The sequence below is a fragment of the Callorhinus ursinus genome, unplaced genomic scaffold (assembly GCF_003265705.2).
Source record: "Callorhinus ursinus isolate GAN/ISIS: 27379988/994484 unplaced genomic scaffold, GSC_fseal_2.0 scaffold28, whole genome shotgun sequence".
In the NCBI taxonomy this organism is placed as follows: Eukaryota; Metazoa; Chordata; class Mammalia; order Carnivora; family Otariidae; genus Callorhinus; species Callorhinus ursinus.
The window spans coordinates 6908912-6926438 of NW_027397090.1; positions in this window are offsets into that span (position 1 = coordinate 6908912).

Genomic DNA, 17527 nt, shown 5'->3' on the forward strand with positions numbered 1-17527 from the left:
TATTTAACTATCACAACAACTTTACAAAATAGGAACTGTGATTATCCTCATTTAACCACGCAAGAACCGGAAACACAGAGAGGCTAAAAACCATGCTCCAGACCACACTACCCATCAGTAGCAGGGGTGGGACTTGAGTCCAGACAGGTGGTTCCAGAGCTTGTGCTCATAACCTCTCTAACATTGTCTCATGGAATCCTTACGACATGCCCCATGATTGTTATAATCCCATTATAATCCTTATTTTTTTAAAAAAATCCCGACTATGTCCTAGAAAGGTAAAGTGTCTTCTTTAAGATTACTCAGCTGGTGAATGTGATAACCTGGAACTTAATGACAGGTCCAAATGACAGCAAGTTTCAGTTCATTAACCACTTGACACTTCCATCACTGAGTTTAAAAATTAAAACATTAGAATCTACGGCCACATGAAGTGATCTGCGCATGGTGGTTAGAAGCAGAATGTCATAGGGAAGGAAGCCAGCTGAATGTCATTGCTGGTAGTTAGAAAGATGTAATAATAACAGCCTGTTGTCTTCCACGTGAAAGCCTCACCACGCTAGCTTCTTAGAGAGCTAGGAAAGAAAACAGGTGATCAGAAGAAGAGCTTCTCACTTAGAACCAGGGTCTAGCATCCATAAACACTGTCATTTATTCCAGAATCTAATGTTCTCAGCCTTTATCAGAAATCTTCACGGAGTCCGGGCAGGGAGACGGGGCATACAAACAGCAACACACCTGACTCAAAGCCAAATATTACAAATAGAAGTAAATATTTGTATTACAATGGGTCTTTGTAGAAAGGCCAAGAGATTCAATAGTAACCCCTCAAAAAACCTCGTTTGAGATAAAGGAAAACTAGAAGAGGAACAAAAAAATAGAAAAGATCATGGGAAGAAAATTTTCTATGAATAGTTAAATTATGGGTGGTTTTATCCTCCTACTATCTAATATTACCTTGAATTTTCTATTTTTTAATAATAAGCATGTTACTTTCAAAATAAAAAATAAATTTTTACACTTTAAAGAAAGTAGCTAGTTGTACCTTTAAGATGGGAAAAAAATGTCCAGTGATGTAATGGAATTTTTTACTTATCAACGTGGTGCCCTAAAGGGAGTTGCTCAGAACTGCCTAAATTGCTCTTAAAGTAAATAAATGCTCAATTGGCTATAAGTTTCTAAACAGGCCATGCTTAGATCCACAATGGAGGTCTTCCAATGGTTACCTATCCCAGTTTTGCTGAGAAAAAGAGAGATGGAGAGCCTACTGGAGAGTAAGATTAGCAAACAGGGAGGGTGGATATTTCATATCCTTAAAATGAAAGCAGTAGAATGAGTCTCTATCGTCAGGCCACCTCACCTGGCCTTTTCCATTTAAAAAGCCTCTCCTAGGGGTGCCTAGGTGGCTCAGTTGGTTAAGCAACTGCCTTCGGCTCAGGTCATGATCCCAGGGTCCTGGGATGTAGCCCCGAATCGGGTTCCCTGCTCAGCAGGGAGTTTGCTTCTCCCTCTCCCTCTGCCCCTCCCCCTGCTTATGTGTCATCTCTCTCTCTCTTTCTCAAATGAATAAATAAAATCTTTAAAAAACTAAAACTGAAATAAAAATAAAAATAAAAAAATAAAAAGCTTCTCCTAGAAGCCACTCAAGCAAACATCATCCAGTGATTTTGGTCTAATTCTCATCCTTAAAAATGGAACGTGACAAATAACCAGCGATAATGCTCTAAATTATGCTCCATTCCAAATAGTTTTCCTCATTTAATTATCTAATAAATTCATTTAATCATCTGATATTTTACGAAAAAATATTCATCTCTTGGGGCACCTGGATAGCTCAATCAGTTAAAGCATCTGACTCTTGGTTTCCGTTCAGGTCACAATCGTATGATTGGCTCAGGTCATGATCTTATGATCTCATGGGGCTCAGTGCTCAGCATGGAGTCTGCTTGGCCCTCTCCTTCCCTCTCTGCTCCTCCCACTTGTTCACACTCTCTCTCTCAAACAAATAAATAAATAAATCTTTAAAAAAAAGGTATTCATCTCTTCAAATTTTGTATCTACATTCCATTTCAGATGAAAATTGGTGACATACTATTCACTTTAGATGTTTCCAAGCATCAATCTGAAATTTTAAAATCTATTGGTTTAACTATTTTAGGTCAAACCAAGTATAAACAGAAAATATTAAGAAAAATATGTTAAAAAAATCAAACTTCTCAAGTTTTCTTATTTGCTATGCATTACATTTCTCAGGGAAGTGAATCCCACTTAAGGTAATAATACTCTGGAAGGATGAGACTGGAAAGCAGGCCAAATCTTAACCTGAATAAATCTTCCTTATCAATAAATACACTCACACACACCCAAATGGACATCTAACATATTAGCTTGCTAGGGCAATCATAACAAAATATCACAAACTGGGTGGCTTTAACAACAGAAATTTATTTTTCCACAGTTCTGGAAGCTAGAAGTTCAAGATTAAGGTATCATCAAGTTTTGTTTCTTCTTAGGCCTCTATCCCTAACTCATATATGGTCACTTTCTGGGTACGTCCTCACGTGGTCTTTCCTCTGTATTTGCACATCCATGATATCTCTAGGTGTCCTAATCTCTTCTTCTCTTAAGGACACCAATCAGATTGAATTAGGGCCCACCCTCGGGACCTCATTGTAATTTAATTCTCTATTTAAGGGCCCTATCTCCAAGCACAGTCACATTCTGAGGTACTGGAGGTTAGAATTTCAACATTTGAATGGGGAAAGGGAGGGAGCCACAATTTAGCCCATGTCATCTGGGAAAGAGAAAACCAAACAATCTGTCCCCATCATTGAGCCAGTGAGAATGAAGACCTATTCACTTATATCTCCATAATAAAGAAACTCTGTGATTACTTAAAAGAATGGTTTTTCAACCTTGTCGCTACTGATATTTTGGTCTGAATAGTTATTTCTTGAGGGGAACTGTGTTGCACATGGTAGAACATTTAGCACCATCTCTGGCCTCTACGCAATAGATGTCAGTATCACCATCCCACCCGCCCCGAGTTGCAGCAACCAAAATGTTTTCTTCAGACGGTGACAAATGTCTCCTGGGGAGCAAAATCACCACCATTTGAAAACCAATGCTTTAAACTGACTCAGTTATTTAGTCAAGGCTAATAAGAGAAAAAAAAAAAAAAGAAAGGAGAAAAAGTGTGGATCATCCTCCTTCTATTGGCTGAGAACTGTGCCAAGGTGATTTCCCATCATTATAGATCATAACATCTTGAGAAATTGATGATAGCATCCCCATTTTCTAGATTGGGAAATGAACGTGAGAGGACGAATGACTTGCCGAATGGATCATGCAGATGGCAAGTTGTGGAATAAGAATGTAAATCTAAGTGGGCATCCAAAGTCTGTGTCCTATTAATGGGATCAGAATAACGCTGTCATACACATACACAAAAAATCCTACACACTGATACAGTACTCACAAAAAGACCAAGATCCCTGTCCCTGCAAAGACCACACATATACAATGTTGTCATTTTGGAGTTAAGAAGCTGGATAGTTTAGTGGCTAATAGTTGAATAAATAGGGCTGGAATCCCAACTCTGCTACCACCTAGCAGTGTTTCGGGCAAGTAACTTCAAGGCTTTCTTCTTCCTCGCCTGTATAATGTGTACCTCATGGAGGCAATGTAAGGATTTCATGAGACGATATACGTTAACTTCTTAGCAAAATGCCTGGCACAAAGGAAAAGCTCAAAATGGATTTGCTAGTATTATTGATGTGTCAAGGCAAATAATCCAACCAAACACAATTGCTATGGCATTTCTATATAACCAAGTAACTGATGTATTAGTTTCCTGGGACTGCCATAGCAAAGTACCATGAACTGGATACCTTAAACCAATGTAAATTTATTATCTCACAGTTCCAGAGGCCAGAAGTCCAAAATCAAGCTGTCAGATCCAACACTCTGATCTCTCTCCACGTCTTCACATGATATTCTCTTCTCTGTGTCTCTGCGTCCACATTTTCCTCATCTTATAAGGACACCCAGATCCAGTATGGTGCCATCTTAACTGATTACACCTGCAATAACCCTGTTTTCAAACAAAGCCACATTCTAAAGGTACTGGGGGTTAGGATTTCAAAATATCTTTTGGGGGGGCACAAAATTTAACCCATAACACTGAGGATGTAGGTCATATTACTTAGATTCCTGCTCTTCTAATGTCTTTCCGACAGACCTTCATGAACACATATTTATTAGTGCCCATTGTGTGCCAGTCACAGTTCTAAACACGTAATATATTTCAGTAAACAAATAGGCAAAGACCTTTGGTCTTTTGGAGACCAAATATTTCCTTTTTAGTTTAATTATCTATAAACATATAAAATAGTTGGGATTCTTGGGCTCTCACTCTATGTCAGGCACTGTTCTACATGCATTATGTTTTTTAGATCATCAGAATAATCCTAAGGGTGGATATTAGTGAGATCCCTATTTTACTGAGGCAAGGGGAGTTAAGCAAGTTGACCAAAGTTCACACAGCTAGTAAGAGGAACAAAAGTAGAGCACAAACTAGCCAGGCTGGTTCGGAGCCCAGGCTCGTCAACAGTGTACCGTACCACAGCCTCTACGGATAAGACACTGGCAGACTGGGAAGCACATACTGAAAGTTCTCCATCCTTATTCCCATAATATTAAATATTCTTCCATGCTGTGATTTTGCATAGTATCTTCCAACCCCAGAAGTCTAACCCTTTATCATCAGGTTTGTATATAAGTAAGTATTCTTGAGATGTTAGGTATAAATCAAACACTGATAAGTTAAATCATATATCATGCTAGACAAACACATTTTCATAGACGATTTCACCTCATTTTCACAACACTTTTGTTGCCAACGGTTCCTAATTCTTAAGTTCAATTGTTGACAGATACTTGGCAGATAAATAACTGACATAATTATGGATAATTCCTCCATAACATTTCTCTCTCTCTCTCAGCAAAGGCTGACATACACCCTAGGAAAGATTGCTATTTAAAAGAACCACTGAGAGAATGTTTTTTAAATAAGGGCAAATGGACTTTAAATTAGATATTCCTCTCTGGTATCGGGATCTCAAATGCAGCATTAGCTGAGAACTATCGGCATTTCTAGCTGCACTCGTTATAGGGAAAATCAGTCCTAGTAAACTCGGTTTCCTCGGGTCCCACACCAAGGCCATGCTGACTGAGAACAAAAATAGCTCATGGGTATTTTTTAAGCATATTTGTGGAAAAATATGACTGCGGAGGGCAAAAACTACCCCATCCCCCCAATCCCTGAGATTCCACAAGCTTGGCAACACTCTTCCGACTGTAATTAATTTTATACACTACTTAGAATGATTCAGTTCCCCATTTAGGAGACAAATGAGAGCCAGAAGATTAGGAAATCTTCCCTATTGTTTTTCTTTGCAAAATGTAGGGAAAGAACTTCATTGGCAAAACTCTTCACATTGGAAGGGCTCCTTCACTCAACCTCCCACAACACAATGGCTGGGAGCAGGGAACAACAGGCAAAGTGATACCCTGAAAACCCTGCTTTGGGGGAACTTGGAGGGAGAAGACAAGGGAATCTTGCTTTGGTCACAGCTGCATAATGATATTGAGAATTCTCATAACACTTAGGCTAAAGGATCACACACATAAGACTCAATAGGAAACCTTCTCTACTCTTTGTCTTTCCCCAACCTGATAGGAAGAGCCTAAAGGTTCAAAACCTTGTTTGTTTCCTTTATATACCCAGGGAGTGCCTACACAGGGGACAAATGGAACACTACTAAAATCTTCAGGCCAAATTACTAAGGCAGCTACATGCTACATACATATATATAATACATGAATATAATATAAATCATATAACATAATAGAACATACAAAAAACATAAAATGCTAGGCAGAATGCAAAAAAATTGTAGGAGTTTACAAGTAGCGCAGGAAAACAGTTATCATATAGTGGAAAGAGTATCAGCCTGGGAAATTAGCACGTGCTTGAATCTCTGAGTCTGCAATTCATCGGTTGTGGGATCTTGGCAAATCCCTGAGCCTTTGAGCTGGAATGTCTTCATCATATGGCGATAGGCCTTGCACAGGGATATCTAAAAAAATTAAAACCCAAAGCTCTGTCCTCTAAGTAGTTTCTGATCTGAAAGCAGAAAAGACATACAGATGGGAAGTGAAGGTTAATTGTGGGATACAACTAAACAAGAACATGATGCTTGATATGTGGGTATAATAATAACTAAACTTACAGGATTATTTTGAGAAATGAATGCAAGAATGTATGTGTGAGTGCCTAATAAATTGTAAAACAGGTTTTGAAGATTCCATGCTATAGCCCCATTTCCACGAGGCAGGTTTTCTATTTCTGTTGCCTTATTTGACTAAAACAGTTGCTGTGTCATGACAATAGCAGGTCGTGTTGGAAGAGTCGCACTCAATGTCCATGAATCCCAAGGTGATCTGGGAAAGTATTCCTGCACCCCCTGATGAGGACTAAGTGTCTCTCTTCTCTCCTGCCTTCCACCTGGGGTTATTACGTATGCAAGAATGTATTGTCATACCTGGGAAAGAGACACGACCACCACCACCTACAGAGTAAAATTCTCTTCCTTATTATCAAAGAAAACACAAGCTCAAGACCTATGTTTGACTGAAATGTTTTTTCATTGATTAGTTTCACCATGAAGTCCCTTTCATACCCATTCTTGTTTTGGGGGGATTTGTTTATTTGTTTGTTCGTCACCTCAACCACAAAGACTTTATAGACTAAATGCTCTGAGTCTGAGCTTGGAAAGCTTGCAGAATAGTAACAAGGGAAAGTTAGCACATAACATGACCAATGTGATGGAACGGAGTTCTAAAAGAACTATAGATGACCACTGTGTGGGTTTTCTTTCTTCAAACTATATGAGACTGTTTTTAAATTTAATTCACTTCTCCCAAGCAAGCATAATGATGTGTTGGGGACACAGTGTGAATCCATCAAATCCCAAAAGAGCCAGTAGCAGTTGGGCAGAAAAGTGAGTACGATAGGGCTAATGGGCATCTCAGCCCACAGCTTTTGAGGATATAAACAGGGGATTGGCTTTGTTTGATCTTATAATGGAAGAGCGGGGGAAAGCCTAACTGCAGAGGGTAAATTCTGTGCCTTAAATAACCATATAACAACAATCTGTGTCAGTTCATGGCAGGCAGAAACCAGATTAATTTTGGAACACAGCATGGTAGAAAAGAATCCATTCATTCTCAAGACTCTTAAGCCCCCAAAGACTGCTGACACCACTTTTTCTGTGCTGTGATCCTTCCCCCCCTGTTGGGCAGCAGTAAATAAATGCTTGCTAGTTAAGCATTGCAGATGAGGTTGGTGGATGAGAAGGAGGAGTCATTCTTGAGAACAAGGAGTCCACAGTTCAATGGCTATGACTCCTGGTGTGTATTTCAACGATAATTCTGCATTCAGGTAACTGACAAGAATAATAAGTCAGTTCAGCTCTGAGGCTTGGGATTCCCCTCATAAGTATAATAAATAGTTTGAATGACAAAACCATCTGGGATGACTGACATGTCTGTGAAACAAAAATCCAAATCAACCTAAAAAGTTGGCCACTAAAGGGCATTAAGGCCTTGATTGAAATATATACAAATAAATCATAGACTACACACATAAATAAAAGAATATCAACATTCAACAAGATTTGGAATGAGGGAGTGAGTGCATGATGATGTACTTTGAGAACAAAGATTTAGGTCTGGTCACACACTGAGTATGTCCGACTTACATGATTAATCAACCCTGCAAAACAAGCAACTACAAAATCTCAGCAGCAAAACAAACAGACAGACCATAAAGCATTTATTTTTTACTCAGGCACCTGTCGGGGTTCAACTGATGTAAGCTGGACTCTAAGCTTGGATTTGTCTGGGGCTGGTCTGTCTAGGATCAATTTCTCACATCCCTCTTGGACCAGCACTGAAGACATACACGCAAGGCATATTTCAAAGCTTTGCTTAGTCATATCTGCTAATGATTCACTAGTCAAAGCAAGTCACATGACCAAACCTAAAGCCAAGGGGCAGGGAAATATACTTTGTCCATCCTAAGGTCCTGGCAAGGGCATGAATGTATAATTCCTCTGGCAAAGGGCATGAAAACTGCAACAGATAATTTAATCTATAACACCATGGATGTCACAAGGAGAAATGAGTGGTTTATGCCCATACTAGACCTTTATATATCAGGAAACCACTACACTAAAATAAAAACTTGTGATCCTCAGATCTGGAAAGAACCTTAGTCTAACTCCCTCACTTTACAGATGAGGAAATAGAGGTCTCCAAAGAGGAAGTCTTCCCCAAAGTCATGTAACTGCTTGGTGGCCTACACAGGTTGGGCCAATTCACGTTCCAACACGCAACAGCAACACCCCAGTGGAAGGGGAGGAGCCTTGTTCTCAAGCCAAAGGGTATCAGTTCCAGTAACAAAGCTTTCCTAAAGATGGGATATTCTCTATAAAATTCAACCGTTTCACCAAAACACAGAAGTCCTTGGGCCTCCTGGAAATTTCTATCCAGAATGCAATACTATATAAACAACTGCCAAACTCGCATTTTGTAGAGCCAGCTATAATGCCTAATTAGAAAAAAAAAATCGTGTCACCCTGTATATACTCTGTAATCTTTACCCTTCCTCAAATGGAACCAGAAATACCATAAGTCATTGCCAAAGCTATTCTCGTTTATTATTCTACCACCAGCCAGTCTGTCCTTACATGTGTCTAGCGCTTCTCTCTTCACCCACACACCAGGACCCTCACCACCTGTTTCAAGGTCCTCCCTCCTGACACCCCAAATCAACTCAGGTCCTCTTTTTCTCTCTACATGGTAGCCCTCCATCTTCATAGAAGTGGTTGTTCACTCTGGTATGCTTCTCTCCTGTTGTCGTTAAGTTGTGAAGAGATAAATGATTTGTCTTAATGGTTTAACACCAGGGCCTCGTCAGGGCCACAGACAAAGCGGGTGTGCTGAGTGAGTGAGGCTGCATAATCAAGTATGAAAATGCAAGAGGTGTGGCAGCTTTTCCAATCAAACAAACCCTAACCCAGAACTAGACGTTCACGTGTATAACCAAATCCTTCTGGACGAAGAGGACAAATAATAAGCTACTGCAAACGACTGTCACATTTAGAGAATAAAATCCTGCATTTCTGCTGCAGGTAGGAAGAGGGGTTTGGGGTGGAGCAGGAGATGGTTCCCAAATCCCTCAGATCTTCAAATATGTAAGGGATTGTCCGTCAGAAGAGGGAAAAGCCTTACTTGGTGGAGCTCCAGACTACCGAACTAGGACAAGCTGGTGAGGGTAGGAAGAGAAATTATTTATGCTCAAAATATGGAATAACTGGGTAACAATTAGAGCCATCTAAAAATGGACTAGGCTGCCTCATGTGGCGCCAAGTTCCAGGTCATCACTAGCGTCTGAGGAGAAGCAAAGTAACAGCTTGTCAGGGAGGACGCTCAGGGGATTTTTCTGGAGATGGGGGCTTAGAGGGAATGTCGCTAGGAGTTGCTTTCTGTGACCCTGATTCCCACCCTCCCACCTCCCAGCTTCAGGGAGGCGTCCTGGGAAGTGGGAGTGGTGAAGTGGGTAAGAAGGGGGGCCAGGGCCAGAGAAGCTGGGTTCGAATCCCTCCTCCACCACTTACTAGCTAAGTGACCTTGAGTGAACCACTTAACCTTTCTGAGTCTCCACTTCCTCACCTGTAAAGTGGAGTTTTCGGCTACTACTGGTTAGGAGGGATCCAGGAGGTATTACACGGGAAGGGCTTCAAACAGTGCCTGGCAATGACTAGGTGCTCCTCAAAAATGAACTTTTATGGTGATTATTGTGACTCAAAGTAGGAGCAAGTTAGAAGAGCAGCCAGAGCCCTAGCAGAAAGGACGCCATGATGATTTGACTACCATCTCTGGCCACAGCAGGGCGAACACAGAGGTGAAGGTGGTGTAGACAGGCAAAGCGCGAAGCCCCATTAGCATGCAGGGCTGCACTCCACTGTTATGCTGTGTCGACTTGTTCAACAGTGTTTAGGTCTGAGCTCCTCGGGGAAAGGACCTTGTCATTTCCACTTTCACTTTGCAAGGTATCACGTGTAATCCCAGCACTGTATAAACAATAAGAGCGGGTTAAAGGTGGATTTTCTATGTGTTCAAGTTGCTAAATGAAAACTGGTAACTTCTGTTTCTGATTTTAATGTTCTCACCAGCTAACACTCAATTTATTGTCATATTCGTAGAGAAGGGAACTATCTCATTTTAATTTAAACCTACTCTAGTGATCTTTTGAGATGAGAGAGGGCTGCCCAGAGAGTTTAAATTTAAACACCAGATCATCATGCAAAAATTTCAAAAGCCTATTTCTCCCTCCAGTAATAATTGATTTTAACTATACAGTGTCTTTTCTTTACCTCCATGTAGTACAAACCTGATCAATGTTTGTTGAATGAGTAAACAAGTTAAGAGTCAATGAAGACTCATGGCAAGACTAGGAGATAAGCTGATTTGGCAATGATTTTCCCATTTTACCACCAAGGTAAACACTTACCATTGGTAAGTGTCATGGTCATGATCTGAATACAGATTTCCTGACTCCAAGTCCTGCCAAGTTTATTTGATAATCATTCCTCCACATCAGGGTTTCCCAAATTTCAGTGATTTGCCTACCACCTTCAAGATTTTACCATGTCTACAGATTGTCTGTACAATAGTTTGCTTTGCATTTATTTGTTGTCTGCACAGTTTACTTTACATTTTCCTTTAACTTAATTCATTTTGACATATATGACACTAGATAACTGTGTTTTTTAAATGTTTGTTCACACGTACCTTATATCAGCATACAGATACTGACACAGAGCCCATGCCTACTTCAGAATTTTGACCCCTTCCCCTTGTGGCACCAGCCTTGCCTTCCTAAACCCACTCATAACTCTCAGACTTGAAAGCAACTAACTGAAGACGGCCACACCACCCTGAATATACCTGATCTCGTCTGAAAGCAACTAACATAAGAAAGGAGTCTCTTTCATGCTTCTGTCTCTTTCAAGGCTTTCTGTGAGGCATCTTCCTCCTTGCTGGGCCTTGGGAAAGCCAAACAAGCCTTGACTTCAGTCTCCTGTCATTAACTGAGATAAGGAGAAGTACAGTATTTGTGCTTGTGGCTGCTGGGGCTACCGGAGAGCCAGCAGTGGGAAGCTATTCCCTCTCCCAGGAGAGCCGGCCGTGGGCACTGGAACCACTTACACCTCTCAAAGACTCTCCACATCCTCCTTCTCTCCAACCCATTCCCACTGCACCCTCTCTAATTAAGACCTTTATCCACTCATGCCTGGGTCCTTGTAAGAACATCTTAACTGCTGAACTGGTGTCCCAGTCTCCTGGTTCTCTCACCTTGTCCACACACCCCAGTTTTCTGCACGCTCCTTTGAGGTCACTCTTCTGCTCACTGCCTCTCAATGACCACTTCTCCCAGCCCTACCCCACCTACCATCTACTGTTGTTCAAAAGAACATAATTAAAACCCTGGCAAGTCAAGGAAAGAGAAGTGCCCACGCTCTTCCTGCTCATACTTGGAGTGTAACACACGTCTGAGATCTCTTACCCATCCTGCTTTAATGGGGAGGCCTAACCTTAGCAATGAATCCAAGAAAGTAAGACTGTACTCAATGCACTTTTGTCGAAAAGGATGGTGAAATGTCTCATATGTGTCTGAGATAGACATTCAGCTGGTTTGTCCCAAAATGCCATATTTGTTGTTAGAACATTGAAATATGTCTCTACCGGTTATTAGATAGCCACTACCCTTAATCCCCCAGGTCTCTTTCCACAGTGGACCTTGTTCACTCAGGTCCTTACATTCCTACAACCAACGTAGAGCAGAGGGCCCTCAGTACCTCATCCAAACTCTGCCCAGCATCTATTCCAATAGGTCTGAACTTGTGCCCCACAGGTTAAGTATTTTGAATATCACTATTATGGGCTGGGTTATCTCCCCAAAATTCATATGTTGAAACCCTAACTCCCAGTAGCTCAGAATGTGACTGTTTGGGGAGATAATAAATTATTTATTATTAAATTATAATTTAAAAGGTAATTAAAGTAAAATGAGGTCATGGAAGTGGGCCCTACTTCAATATGACTGGTGTCATTATTTTAAAAAAAGGAAATTAAGTCACACACACACACACACACACACACACACACACACACACACACAGGAAAGACCATGTGAAGATACAGGGAGAAGAGGTTATCTACAAGCCAAGGGCAGAGGCCTCAGAAGAGAGTAATCTTGCTAATACCTTGACCTCAGACTTCTAGCCTCTAGGACCATGAGAAAATAAATTTATTTTATTTAAGTCACCCAGTCTGTGGCACTTGGTTATGGCAGCCCTATTGGCAAATGAACAGAACCGCCCTTGATCACAATCGCAATTGATGAGGTAAGAACTGAAACTTGGAAGCTGGATCAGAGGTGCAGAGGCCACCACTGATTTCCCAGGATGATTTATTATGCATGTTCCAATGTAATATTCTCAATACAGAATTCCTACTACAGAAAGGAAGAACAAGAAGAACAAGAAGCCATAGCTGACTACAATATTGATCTTATAATCTAGGAATTATCTAATATTCCCATTTATCTACCTCCCACAACAGAAAAAACAATTATGTATCTCCTCAATTTTATTAGACAGGATTTTTTTCTGTCTTCCTTTGTCCATATTCCTCTGGTTTCTGGTGGTTTATGAACCATCATTACATTACTAACCTTCCAAAAAATTTTGTTTATATTCTCCTTGTTGGGGCAGTTTCAGAAGAGTATGTAGACAGGAATCACTTTTTGATAATGCTTAAAGATGTTACTTGTCTCAATTATCATTTTATTAGACGTTTCAAGCAAGTCAATTCTTTTCATAAACAAAAGGAAGATATTGAAGCAGGAGCCTTGGCATCGAGTGAACTTAGATCCAAGGGCTGCCTTTGCCGTAGGTCATCTGTTTGAGCCTGGATATATTAGCTAACCTCTCCAGGTCTTAGCTTCATCATCCATAAAAGCATCCTTTGGTGTTTATTCAGTACCTATGTACTGAGCAAATCATATGTTCCAAGCCCGTACATGGGGCTAGGGATACAGTGGTGAACAAGACCTATAACCTTTCAAGGGACTAAACATGAAACAAATAATTATACAAGTGAGGATTTAATTGGAATTGACACAAATGCTATGAAGGGCAAAGTAATGAACAAGTATCGAGTGTAGATGAGATGGCAACTGATCTTGCTGGATGAAGGATGGTAGGGAGGACAGAGAATTCTTCGTAAAGGAAGTGACTTTTAAGATGAAATTTGAAGACTGGAGAAATTGGTCAGACAGAGGCGGGAAAAGAAAGAAAGGTTGATAGCACAAGCAAAGACCTTTGCATAGAAAGAAATGTAGTGTTTTATATGAAATACTGGAAGAACAGTGGTAGAGAAAGAGGGGTTTCAGAGGACACTGAAGACATAGGCAGGACTTATGTGAAGGCTTTGATGAGGGATTTAGAGTTCATTCTAAGGTCCATGGGAAGCCATTGGTGGGTTTTAATCAGCAGCAAGACATGAAGAAATTTAAATCTAGGAATTTCATACGCCCCATGACAACGTATGTATAGGGTTTTGCTATTGATTTTGTAACAACTTCCAAGTTGTTTATTAGCATTCTCATTTATAGCTGAAGAGTGACTTAGTCAAGGAGTCCATAGATGCACTTTCTTCTGATCTGGAAAAGGAAACGCGAAAAAGAAAGAAAGAAAGAAAGAAAGGGGAGGAAAGTTGCTCTAGGCAGCTAGAGCCAATATTTTTGTTCCTCATTTTATAGACAAAAGAAATTAACGGGTCACAGAGATTAACGAACTTGCCCTAGGCCACAAAGTAGGAAGTGGCCGCTCTAGGTCTCCAATATAGGGAAAAAGTTGAAAAGCCCTAGAGGAGAGGGAAAGGAAGCTCAAAAAAAAACATTTTCTAAGTTTATTGAGTTCCTACTCTGTGCTAAATGCTTTAACTATGATATTTAATCCTCAAAACAATCCAGAAAAGTGAGTATACATATGCTTACTATCTAGGGAACAAAACTGAGAGGGAAGAGATTACATTGTATGTCCATGTCAGGATTTGAACACAAGTTTTCTGGATCCTGTTTTAGTGAATTTGTCATTACACTGTATGTTCCTTTCTGGGTGATGCAAAGGGCCTGTGGTCACTAACCAGACTCCAAAAACTGCTTTCTTCATTGTGGATGGCAGGAGGAGGAGGGGTAGGTAATAAAAGCATATCTTTTTTTTTTTTTAAGATTTTATTTATTTGACAGAGAGAGACACAGTGAGAGAGGGAACACAAGCAGGGGGAGTGGGAGAGGGAGAAGCAGGCTTCCTGTTGAGCAGGGATCCTGACGAAATGGAGCTCCATCCCAGGACCCTGGGATCATGACCTGAGCTGAAGGCAGATGCCCAATGACTGAGCCACCCAGGCGCCCCAATAAAAGCATATCTTAAACCACTGAATAAATCCCCCTTTTTTAAGGTTCCTCCGGGAAAGAGCAGGATATATTATAGAAGGAAAGCAAGGCCTTTGTCTACTTCCTTCATGATTTCTAATCCCAGCCTATCTGATTGTGGAACTTTTTTCTCCAACTTAGACCAAAAAAGATTGATCAATAGATAACAAGATAGATGATAGATGATAGATAGATAGATAGTTAGATAGGTTTTAGAATCCTGCTGAGAACCCCATCTTACTTCTTTTAAAATCCTGTGTACTTTTTACTGTACTAGATGCTAAGCCTACAATTAAGAGCAGGGTGTAGTTACAGCACACGTTGCAGTGTGTAAAATGGTTTAAATCACAGCCTGAGGACTCTGACTGCCTGGGTTCAGATGCCACTATACCACTTTGGACACTGTCCCCTTTCAGAACCCCTATTTCACAGGGTGATTGGAAGAATTAAAAGAAATAATGTATCCTTAGCATAAAGTTAGCATGGTTATTACAATGTTACCAAATACTGAATTTTATATGATTATTTTCTCTCTTTTTAGAAACTATGGTTAGGGTAGGACTTTTCAAAAATTAATTATATCAAGATCACTGCTGTCAATGTATTGCTCTGAAATCTGCAGGTGGAAATTAGTCGCAAATAAATTCTTGATCTTATCTTTGTAAGTTATTTGATAATACTACAATAAAAGTCCCAATGAGATTCCCTTAATGATATTTGAAATACATGGTCTGAACAACAGAACTAAATCACAGGAGTCTTTAATGCTTTCAACAAGACATCTGCTTGCAAAATTTCTTTTTTTTTTTTTAAGATTTTATTTACTTATTTGAGAGTGAGAGAGTGAAAGGGAGAGAGATCAGGAGCAGGGGGAAGGGGTAGAGGGAGAAGCAGACTCCCCGCTGAGCAGGGAGCCTGATGTGGAACTCGATCCCAGGACTCGGGGATCATGACCTGAGCTGAAGGTGGACGCTTAATCAACTGAGCCACCCAGGGGCCCCAACTATGGCCTGAATTTTGACATACTTGAATTTGTTGAAATATTAGGTGCTCATCCCTGCCTATCTGATCCTTAGTATCTGTATTAGTTTTCCATGGCTGCTGTATCAAATGACTACAAATTCAGTGGCTTAAAACAACTCAAATGTAGTATCTTAAAGATCTCTAGGTGAGAAGTCTGAAATGGGTCTTCCAGGTGAAAATGAAGGTGCTCACAGACTGAGCTCCTTTCTGGAGGACCTGGGGAAAATCGGCTTCCTTGCCTTTTCCAGCTTCTAGAGCTGTGTGCTTTTTTTTTTTTAATAGCTCATGGTCCCCTTCCTTTGTCTTCAAATGCAGCAACAATGGGTCAAGTTCTTCTCACATCCCATCTGGGTCAGTTCAGGCGAAATACTAGACTGAGTGTCTTAACAATATATGTGTATTTGCTCACAGTTCTGGAGGTTGGAAATTCCAGATCAGAATACCAGCTGGGATGGGTGAGAGCTCTTTTCTTGGCTTGCAGGCAACCACCTTCTCACTGTGTCCAAACATGGTGCAGAGAAAGAGACCAGGCTCCCCAGTGTCTCTTCTTATAAGGACACTGATTCCATCATAAGGGCCCTACCCTCCTGACCTTATCCAAACCTACTTACCTCCCAAAGGCCCCATCTCCAAATGCCACCACATTGGGGGGTAGAGTTCTAACATATACATTTAAGGAACCTGTGATTACGGTGGACTCACTCAGACAAACCAGATGATTTCCTTCTTCTGTGGTCAGCTGGTAAACAACCTTAATTTCATCTGCAACTTTAATCGTCTCTTGACGTGGAAGGTAACATATTCACAGGTTTCAGGATTAGAATGTAGACATCTTTAGGGACCAGTATTCTGTCCACCACACTATCATATCAACCATAAATTCATAGAATCTAGACAAGCCAAATAAACTCAAATTGGAAAAGAACCTAAGGAGTAAGTTTCAGTATCCTAAGAGTGCCGTACATTCTTATGATTTTAAAATCATGCTGTCTTTAATTTAAAACAGAAATTGACATAATTAATCAAAGAGAAAGGTGTTACATGTATCATACATACATTTGTACTTATTTATATATATTTGCATAACATATCTATTTGTGTTTATTCATTTATATAGTTGTAATGGTTAACTTTATATGTCAGTTTGGCTGTTATAGTACCTAGTTCTTTGGTCAAACACCAGTCTAGATGTTGAGGTGAAGGTATTTTTTTAGATACTATTAACATTTAAACCAATAGACTTTGAGTAAAGCAAATTATCTCCCTAATGTGGGTAAGACTCATCCAAACAATTGAAGGCCTTAAAAGCAAAGACTGAGGTTCCCCAAGAAAGAGAGAATTCTGTCCCCAGACTGCCTTCAGATTCAAGGCTATAACACCAAATTCTACTGGAATTTCTAGACTGCCAGCAAGACCTGCAAATTTCACACTTGCCAGCCCCCACAAACTCATAAGTCAATTCCTTAAAATAAAGAGATAGATCATGGATAGATAATAGATACATACATACATACATACATAGGTCAGTTTACTAATTGTTTCTCTAAGAAAAATGATCCATGTTAAAGTTGAGAGGAACTTGATATTATCATATTAGTGTCCCCAGCCTGTAAGACCAGGGGGCAGGCAAAGGCCAAAGAGTCACGAGTGAACCATTAGGCCCTATCTGAGGAGGTTCTAAGCAATCCTGCCTTTAGAAACTCTGTTGTTTTGATGTGTTCTCAAATAGCATTTTGCATTGCGTAAGATTGGCCTTCTCAATTAGAGATGGTGAAAGAGAAAAGAAAACATACTACCACCATTATTTTCAAGTTGTTGACAAAATAGGAATACTGCCTTGTGACTTGTCTTTGCCTAGTTACCTGTCATTTTAGT